Source organism: Bos javanicus, chromosome 9, assembly GCF_032452875.1.
Source record: "Bos javanicus breed banteng chromosome 9, ARS-OSU_banteng_1.0, whole genome shotgun sequence".
Classification (NCBI taxonomy): domain Eukaryota; kingdom Metazoa; phylum Chordata; class Mammalia; order Artiodactyla; family Bovidae; genus Bos; species Bos javanicus.
The window spans coordinates 13482388-13493261 of record NC_083876.1 but is presented as its reverse complement, the minus strand read 5'-3'; the positions used below and the strand labels follow the sequence as shown (position 1 = coordinate 13493261).

The 10874-nt window shown below is 40.5% G+C and overlaps 1 non-coding gene across 1 annotated transcript; it reads left to right on the top strand.

Moving 5' to 3' along the window:
- Window positions 1–10360: 10360 nt before the first annotated feature.
- LOC133254553 (U6 spliceosomal RNA) lies at window positions 10361–10465 on the top strand. The gene has a single exon (XR_009738721.1). It is a non-coding gene; the product is annotated as a U6 spliceosomal RNA (small nuclear RNA).
- Window positions 10466–10874: the final 409 nt, after the last annotated feature.

The window sequence follows — 10874 nt, the reverse complement described above, 5'->3', positions numbered from 1 at the left end:
ATGAGGTACCATTTCATGCCAGTCAGAATGGCTGCAATCTAAAAGTCTACAAGCAATAAATGCTGAAGAGGATGTGGAGAAAAGGGAACCCTCTTACACTGTTTGTGGGAATGCAAACTACTACAGCCACTATGGAGAACAGTGTGGAGATTCCTTAAAAAACTGGAAATAGAACTGCCATACGACCCAGCAATCCCACTGCTGGGCATGCACACCAAGGAAACCAGAATTGAAAGAGACACATGTACCCCCAATGTTCATCGCAGCACTGTTTATAATAGCCAGGACATGGAAGCAACCTAGATGTCTATCAGCAGATGAATGGATAAAGAAAGCTGTGGTACATATACACAATGGAGTATTACTCAGCCATTAAAAAGAATACATTTGAATCAGTTCTAATGAGGTGGATGAAACTGGAGCCTATTATACAGAGTGAAGTAAGCCAGAAAGAAAAACACCAATACAGTATACTAATGCATATATATGGAATTTAGAAACATGGTAATGACAACACTGTATGTGAGACAGGAAAAGAGACACAGATGTATAGAACAGTCTTTTGGACTCTGTGGGAGAGGGAGAGGGGGATGATTTGGGAGAATGGCATTAAAACATGTATAATATCATATAAGAAATGAATCACCAGTCCAGGTTCAATGCAGTATACAGGAAGCTTGGGGCTGGTGCACTGGGATGACCCAGAGGGATGGTATGGGGAGGGAGGTAGGAGGGGGTTCAGGATGGGGAACACGTGTACACCCGTGGTGGACGTATGTTGATGTATGGCAAAACCAATACAATATTGTAAAGTAAAAATAAATAAATAAATAAAATTAAAAAAAAAAAAAAAAACCTTGTGTGCACCAGGACCTAGGAGAAAGGAGCAGTGACCCTACAAGAGACTGACTCAGACTTGCCTGTGAGTGTCCAGGAGTCTCCAGTGGAGGCACAGGTAGGTAGTGCTCTGCTGCAGGGTCAGGGGCACTGAGTGCAGCTGCGTGGACAGGAACTTTTGAAGGACGTTTCCATTAACTTCATTACCTCCACCATAATTTGGTCTCAGGTCAAATAATAGGGAGGGAATGCAGCCCTGCCCATCAGAAATTTGGATTAAAAATTTACTGAGCATAGCCCCGCCCATCGGAACAAGACCCAGTTTCCCATTCAGTCAGTCTCTCCTATCAGGAAGCTTCCATAAGCCTATTATCTTTATCCATCAGAAAGCAAGCAAGCAAGCAATCATGTCATGTCTGACTCTTTGTGATCCATGGACTGTAGTCTACCAGGCTTCTCTGTCCATGGGATTTTCCAGGCAAGAATACTGGAGTGGGTTGCCATTTCCTTCTCCAGAGGACCTTCCTTACCCAGGGATCGAACCCAGGTCTCCTACATTGCAGGCAGATGCTTTAGCCTCTGAGCCACCAGGGAAGCAGATAGGATGAAAACCACAATCACAGAAAATTAATCAAACTGATCACATGGACCACAGCCTTGTCTGATTCAATGAAACTATTAGCCATGTCATGTAGGGCCACCGAGATGGATGGGTCATGGTGGAGAGTTCTGACAAGTGGTCCACTGGAGAAGGGAATGGCAAACCACCTCAGTATTCTTGCCTTGAGAACCCCATGAACAGTATGAAAAGGCAAAAAGATATGACACTAAAAGATGAACTCCCGAGGTTGGTAGGTGTCCAATATGCTACTGGAAAAACAGTGGAGAAATAACTCCAGGAAGAATGAAGAGATGAGCCAAAGCAAAAATAACACCCAGTCGTGGGTGTGACTGGTGATGGAAGTAAAGTCCAATGAGTAAAGAGCAATACTGCATTGGAACCTAGAATGTTAGGTCCATGAATCAAGGCAAATTAGAAGTGGTCAAACAGGAGATGGCAAGAGTGAACATCGACATTTTAGCAATCAGTGAACTAAAATGGACAGGAATGGGTGAGTTTAGCTCAGATGATCATTATATCTACTACTGTGGGCAAGAATCCCTTAGAAGAAATGGAGTAGCCCTCATAGTCAACAAAAGAGCCTGAAATGCAGTACTTGGGTGCAATCTCAAAAACAATAGAATGCTCTCTGTTAGTGTCCAATGCAAATCACTCAATATCACAGTAATCCAAGTCTATTCCCCAACCAGTAACACTGAAGAAGCTGAAGTTGAATGGTTCTATGAAGACCTACAAGACCTTCTAGAACTAATACCCAAAAAAGATGTCCTTATCATCATAGGGGACTGGAACACAAAAGTCCTGGAACTCAGGAGATATCTGAAAAAAAGAGGCAAGTTTGGGCTTGGAGTACAGAATGAAGCAGGGCACAGGCTAATAGAGCTTTGCCAAGAGAATGCACTGGTCATAGCAAACACTCTCTTCCAACAACACAAGAGAAGACTCTACACATGGACATCAGATACTGATATCAGACTGATTATATTCTTTCCAGCCAAAGATGGAGAAGCTCTATAGAGTCAGCAATAACAAGACTAGGAACTGACTGTGGCTCAGATCATGAACTCCTTATTGCCAAATTCAGACTTCAGTTGAAGATTGTATGGAAAACCACTAGACCATTCATGTATGACCTAAATCAAATCCCTTATGATTATACAGTGGAACTGAGAAATAGATTCAAGGGACTAGATCTGATAGACAGAGTGCCTGAAGCACTATAAACAGAAGTTTGTGACATTGTACAGGAGGCAGGGATCAAGACCATCTCAAAGAAAAAGATATGCGAAAAGGCAAAATGGTTATCTGACAAGGCCTTACAAATAGCTGTGAAAAGAGATGTGAAAGCCAAAAGAGAAAAGGAGAGATATAAGCATCTGAATGCAGAGTTCCAAAGAATAGCAAGGAGAGATAAGAACACCTTCCTCAGTGATCAATGCAAAGAAATAGAAGAAAACAATAGAATGGGAAATACTAGAGATCTCTTAAAGAAAATTAGAGATACCAAGAAAACATTTCATGCAAAGATAGGCATAATAAAGGAAAGAAGTGGTATGGACCTAACAGAAGCAGAGATGTTAAGAAGATGGGGCAGGAATACCCAGAAGAACTATGCAAAAAAGATCTTCATGACCCAGATAATCATGATGGTGTGATCACTCATCTAGAGACAGACATCCTGGAATGTGAAGTCAAGTGGGCCTTAGAAAGCATCACTATGAACAAAGCTAGTGGAGGTGATTGAATTCCAGTTGAGCTATTTCAAATCCTGAAAGATGATGCTGTGAAAGTGCTGCACTCATTATGCCAGCAAATCTGGAAAACTCAGCAGTGGCCACAGGACTGGAAAGGGTCAGTTTTCATTCCAATCCCAAAGAAGGGCAATGCCAAAGAATGTTCAAACTCTCCCACAACTGCACTCATCTGACATGTTAGCAAAGCAATGCTAAAAATTCTTCAAGCCAGGCTTCAACATTATGTGGACTGTGAACTTCCAGATGTTCAAGCTGGATTTAGAAAAGCCAGAGGAATCAGAGATCAAATTGCCAATATCTTTTGGATCATGTAAAAGGCAAGAATTCCAGAAAAAAGTTCTACTTCTGCTTTATTGATTACACCAAAGCTTTTTACTGTATAGAACCCAACAAACTGTGGAAAATTCTTCAAGAGATGGGAATACCAGACCACCTTACCTGTCTCCTGAGAAATCTGCATGCAGGTCAAGAAGCAACAGTTAGAACCAGCATGGAACAACAGACTGGTTCCAAATTGGGACCCTAATTATTTAATTTATATGCAGAGTACATCATGCAAAATGCCAGGCTGGATGGAGCACAAGCTGGAATCAAGATTGCCAGGAGAAATATCAATAACATCAGATACACAGATGACACCACCCTTAAGGCAGAAAGTAAAGAACTAAAGAGTCTCTTGATGAAAGTGAAAGAGGAGAGTGAAAAAGTTGGCTTAAAACTCAACATTCAGAAAACTAAGATCATAGCATCCGGTCCCATCAATTCATGGCAAATAGATGGGGAAACAATGGAACCAGTGACAGACTTTATTGTTTTGGGTTCCAAAAATCACTGCAGATGGTGACTGTAGCCATGAAATTAAAAGATACTTGCTCCTTGAAAGAAAAACTATGGCAAACCTAGACAGCATATTAAAAAGCTGAGACATTACTTTGCCTACAAAGGTCTATCTAGTCAAAGCTATGGTTTTTCCAGTAGTCATGTATGGATGTGAGAGTTGGACTATAAGGAAAGCTGAGCACCAAATAATTGATGCTTTTGAACTGTGGTGTTGGAGAAGACTCTTGAGAGTCCCTTGGACTGCAAGGAGATCCAACCTGTAAATCCTAAAGGAAATCAATCCTGAATATTCATTGGAAGGACTTTTGCTGGAGCTGAAACTCTAATACTTTGGTCACCTGATGCAAAGAACTGACTCATTGGAAAAGACCCTGATGCTGGGGGAGACTGAAGGTGGGAGGAGAAGGGGACGACAGAGGATGAGATGGTTGGATAGCATCACAGTTTCAACGGACATGAGTTTGAGGAAGCTCCAGAAGTTGGTGATGGACAGGGAAGCCTGGCATGGTACAGTCCACAGGGTCACAAAGAGTCAGTCATGACTGAGCAACTGGACTGAACTGAACTGATGCCTGTACAACAGTAAGGGGTGTCATGGCAGGGGGAAGGGCTGGGTGGTCATCTTAGAATTCTGCCTACCATGTCACTCAGGGCTTCCTGAGTGGAAGCCCTGGTGGCTCAGATGGTTAAAAAAAAAAAAAAATCCACCTGCAATGCTGGAGACATGGGTTCAATCCCTGGGTTGGGAAGATCCCTTGGAGGAGGGCATGGCAACCCACTCCAGTATTCTTGCCTGGAGAATCCCCATGGACAGAGGAGCCTGGTGGGCTACAGTCCAAGGGGTTTCAAAGAGTCAGACACGACTGAGCAACTAAACACTTCATGTAGTATGGCACTCAAGGTTTCTTTTTGGTGTATCTTGGACAGTTTTATGGCATTAGTGGTACTTTATTTTAGATATATAAACCGTGAGGAAAAGGTATCAGAAGCCATAAATTCATTGCCAAAGAAGTCTGCGAAATGTTTCTAGAAACTAATGTTTCAGTTGTTCAAACTTATCTGGAAATCTATCATTAGGTTGGTACTCTGATGGTTTTTGTCTAAAACATAACTTGGAGAGGGAATATTTTCAGAGAAATAGGTTATATTAAGTTACAAAACCCAGGAAAAATAAGAGTATGAGACTAGGGAGAATGTTATTGTTGTTGTTGTTTTTTCACTAAAAAAAATACTGAGATATAACTTTTGCATAAATTTAAATAGAAGACAAAGTCAATCATCATGAGACTAAGAACATCTAGAGTAACTTAAAAAGAGTTTACTATGACAGGAAACAATCTCATGAATTCACACATTATCTGTGATAAATTTCTTATATATGGCAATAAATATTTGTTACTCACAGTGATTTTCTATACGATCTCTTGATCCATGAAATCCCACATCAAAGTTCTCGATTAAACAGACTTTTCATACTGCTGGTTCAAAATTCCGTCTTTCAGATTCTATACCTCTTCTTCCCACCCAAGGCCCCAATATACTCAGAATTTGAAAGTAGAGGCTTAGCTGTCTTGGGGCTCAAAACCAATAAGTACAAGCCCTATACTTTGAATTTTGAAACAAGCATCTTACATCAGAGTGAGAAAAAGTATAAGGTGCTGCAAATGACAAATGTTGGCAAAGATGTGGAGGAAAGGGAACCCTCTGTACACTGCTGGTGGGAATGTAAATTGGCACAACCACTGTGGAAAACAGTATGGAGGTTTCTCTAAACAGTAAAAATAGAACTATTATTGTTGTCATTGTTCAGTCATGAATTCTTGTCTGACTCTTTGTGACCCCACAAACTGCAGCACTCCAGGCTTCCCCATCCTTCACTGCCTCCCACAGTTTGCTCAAACTCGTGTCTATTGAGTCAATGATGCCATATGACCTAGAACTACAATATGACCTAGCAATTCCACTCCTGGGTATTTATCTAGAAGAAACCCCACTCAAAAGTTAATTCCAAAAGATGCATGCACTCCAGCATTCGTGGCAGCATTATTATAATACACAAGATATAGAAACAATCTAGTGGTCCATTGACATATGAATGAATAAAGAAAGTGTGGTATAATAAGAAGAGACTATTACTCGGTCATAAAAAAAGATGAAATTTTGCCACTTGCAACAACATGAATGGACTTGGAGGGCATTATGCTAAGTGAAATAAGTCAGGTAGACAAAGACATACAATGTATGATATCATTTAAATATTAAATCTAAATATATATATAACAAACTAGTGAATGTAACAAAAAAGAAACAGACTCACAAATATGTTGAAAACAAATTCACATTTACCAGTGAAGAAGGAGGAGGGAGGGCCAACGTGAGGGAAGAGATTAAGAGGTACAAGCTATTATGTATAAAATAAATAAGCTACAAGGATATATAGTGCAACACGGGGAATATATTCAATATTTTATACTAACTGTTAAAGGAATATAACCTTTAAAACTTTGAATCAGTCTATTGTATCCCAGAAAGTTATACAATATTAAAATCAACTAGACCCCAATGAAGAAAAGCATTAGATGCTGCATACCAGCTTCTGAAAACACGTCAGAGGAAAATACAATTCCTCTTATTAATAAGGATAATGTTACAAATAAATATGTTTATTATGTATTTTTACCATAAAATTTTTTATGTCAGCAATTTCAATGTGATTAAAACAAGGTTTTGGAACACCATTCTGACTTGCATTGTTCTGAGACAGAAGTTCTAGAATATTGCCCAAAACATTTTCCCACAAAACCAGTCCTGCCTGCAGCAAAATGGAGTATCCAAAGGAAAAATGAAAATATTGTGAAAAGGTAAAAGTTCATGTATTTGGACTTGTGATGACCAGCAGACATTTTATTTGTGATAAAAACTTACTAAGCATATTAAATCAAGATGGGGATTGAAGGAAACATGCTTTAATTTACTTATTAGATAGACTTGGTTTCATTAGGAATCTGTCTGACTGCAGTTAATAGAATACACATCTGATGGTGTCTTAAACTGTAAAAATGGGTTTGGGTGGACTCCGGGAGTTGGTGATGGACAAGGAGGCCTGGCATGCTGTGGTTCATGAGGTCACAAAGAGTCGGACACGACTGAGTGACTGAACTGAACTGAACCCTACACTTCATTGACCAAAAGTGGCTTTCGTCACAACAGAGCTGCTTAACTTCCATCCACTTTTAAATGTACTTCCCAGATGTCTTTTTGGAAAATTTTAAAAGGATGGAGATTTTCCTACTAAATGCCACTGTCAAATTGAGGTCCCTGGTCCCTACTAAGAGAATGAACAGGGTTTCCCAGCTGCCTGAATGATTTTCTTTGCACAGAATGAACACAGGTTGGCTTTTGAATTTGCTCCCAAACATTAGCCTCCTCCCTGAACAGCTATTAATGGAGGCAGGGCTATGGCAGAAGAAAGAGCAAGACAGACCTGGTCCCTGCCAAGAATTAATATAGGACAAGCTGCTGGCTCCATCCTCCAAAATCAGCTCTAGAAAAACTACAGATGCTTGAGGAGAACACAGATTGCATAAATCAATAACATAAAAAAGATAAGATAAACCCAGAGTCTGATGTTCACCATAAATGACTTGAGTGAGAGTTGGGTAGCTGAAGCCCAGGAATGAGAAGTGAGAGAATACATACATTAGTTGCTAAGTCCTGTTCAATTCTTTGCGATCCCATGAACAGTAGCCCAACAGACTTATCTGTCCATGGAATTCTCCAGGCAGGATAATTTGATTTACTTGATTTACTGGAGTCGGTTGCCATTCCCTTCTCCAGAGGATCTTCCCAACCAGGGATTAAACCCAGGTCTCCTGCACTGCAGGCGGATTCTTTACCATCTGAGCCACCTGGGATGTATTGAGAATAGGCTGTAGGAAAGCCTTTTAAATTCTGTTCTTGCCTCAGCTCAATTTGTCTTTAGAGACTCTTTTCTTGACTGTATATCACAGTAATCAGTAGCAATCACTGAGGCCATGTGTGATCACCAAGAGGAAATGTCAGAGCAGTGTACAAACCCAGCTATGGTAGAGAAATTTTGAAAATAGATAGCACCACCCATCCTCAACACTTCAAAGCACAGGTCTGTGGATTATAATCCTGGAGGCTGTCTTCTCTGATGCTACAAGGGATCCAAGATAGTGGATAACAGGGTGAACCATGAACTTCCAGATGTTCAATCTGGATTTAGAAAAGGCAAAGGAACCAAATTAAATTGTCAACATCCGCTGGATCACAGAAAAAGCAAGAGAGTTCCAGAAAAACATCTATTTCTGCTTTATTGACTACCCAAAGCCTTTGACAGTGTGGATCAAAACAAACTATGGAAAATTCTGAAAGAGATAGGAATATCAGACCACCTGACCTGCCTTGTGAGGAATCTGTGTGCAGGTCAGGAAGCAACAGTTAGAACTGGACATGGAACAACAGACTGGTTCCAAATTGGGAACAGAATAGGTCAAGGTTGTATATTGTCACCTTGCTTACTTCACTTATATGCAGAGTACATCATGAGAAAAGCTGGGCTGGATGAAGCACAAGCTGGTATCAAGATTGCCAGGAGAAATATCAGTAACCTCAGATATGCAGATGACATCACCCTTATGGCAGAAACTGAAGAAGAACTAAAAAGCCTCTTGATGAAAGTGAAAGCAGAGAGTGAAAAAGTTGGCTTAAAACTCAACATTCAGAAAACTAAGATCATGGCATCTGGTCCCATCACTTCATGGCAAATAGATGGGGAAACAATGGGAACAGTAACAGACTTTATTTTGGGGGGCTCCAAAATCACTGCAGATGGTGACTGCCACCATGAAATTAAAAGACACTTGCTCCTTGGAAGAAAAGCTATGATCAACCTAGACAGCATATTAAAAAGCTGAGACATTACTTTGCCAACAGAGGTCCATCTAGTCAAAGCTATGGTTTTTCCAGTAGTCATGTATGGATGTGAGAGTTGGGCAATAAAGAAAGCTGAGCACCAAAGAATTGATGCTTTTGAACTGTGGTGTTGTAGAAGACTCTTGAGAATCCCTTGGACTTCAAGGAAATCCAACCAGTCAATCCTAAAGGAAATCAGTCCTGAATATTCATTTGAAGGACTGATGCTGAAGCTGAAACTCCAATACTTTGGCCACCTGCTGGGAAGAACAGACTCAGTTGAAAAGACCCTGATGCTGGGAAAGATTAAAGGCAGGAGGAAGAGGGGATGACAGAGCATGAGATGGTTGGATGGCATCACTGACTCAATGGACAAGAGTTTGAGTAAGCTCTGGGAGTTGGTGATGGACAGGGAGGCCTGGCATACTGCAGTCCGTGTAGTTGCAAAGAGTCGGACACGACTGAGCTACTGAACTGAACTGACTAAAACCACCCACCTTGGTCAGGCAAGATATTAACCCCTTGCATAAGATGTTTCAAAACAGGAATTGTATAGAAGCATCAGTCGCTCAGTGTCCTATTCTTTGTGACCCTGTGGACTGTAGCCCACCAGGCTCCTCTGTCCTTGGATCTCTCCAGGCAAGAATACTGGAGTGGGTTGCCATTCCCTTCTCTAGGGAATCTCCCTGATTTGAACCCAGGTCTCCTGCATTGCAGGCAGATTCTTTACCATCTTAGCCACCAAGGCAGTCCCAGAGGATGGAGCAAGCAGGAATTATTGGTGAGGGCACTATGGTTCCTGGGCTCCTCCCCTCTCCCCTTCCTAGTTTGCTGCTACTGGCACTGACCAGGGACTTGTCCTCATCCCCTCTCCAATGTTCATTACCATAAAGAACAGCTGGTAACCCCCGAAGAGCAAGGACATACAAGCTCAAAATGATGAACAAGGCATCTGAGGAGTATAACATCTGTTTTCTTTTAAGTGAACAAACTAGAAAACATACATCATTTGAAGAAGAATTATTGGAATGAACAGAAATGTTTTAAATTAGGCATGATAGATATTCTTTACGAGATAAGGAATAAAATGAAACAAGAACAGAAAAAAAATTTAAATAGCCCAATGGAAATATTAGACATGAAGATAAAGCAGTCAAAATAAAGAACATAGTGGATCAGGGTAGTAACAGGCAGATACTTTAAAGATGAATTGCAAGAAAACTGAGATAAGGCAATTCCCCAAAAGGCAGCGAAAAGGATAAAATGTGAAAAGCTTAGAGCTATGAAGACTAAAGTAGAATTAGTAATATCCACATAAAGAGTCTTTAAAGGAGATGGAGGAAAAGCTTTAGACAAAAGTCAACACCCGGTGCTGGCTCTGGCAGCACATATAGTAAAATTGAAATGAAACAGAGATTAGCATGGCCCCACGTGCAAGGATGACACACACTTTTGTGAAGCATTCCACATTAAAACAAAAAAATTCAACACCCCTTTATGAAAAAAGCTTTCCAAAAAGTGGGCATAGAGGGAACATACCTCAACATAATAAAGGTCGTATATAACAAACCCACAGCAAACATTATTCTCAGCGGTGAAAAACTGAAAACATTTCCTCTAAGATCAGGAACAAGAAAAGGGTGCCCATTCTCACCGCTATTCGATATAGTTTTGAAATTCCTAGTCATGGAAATGAGAGAAGAAAAAGAAGTAAAAAGAACCTAGATTGGAAAAGAAATGAAACTTTCACTGTTTGCAGATGACATGATACTATACATAAAAAACACTTAAGATGCCACCAGAAAATTACAAGACCTAATCAATGAATTTAGTAAAGTCCCAGGATACAAAATTAATACACAGAAATACCTTGCCTTCCTATA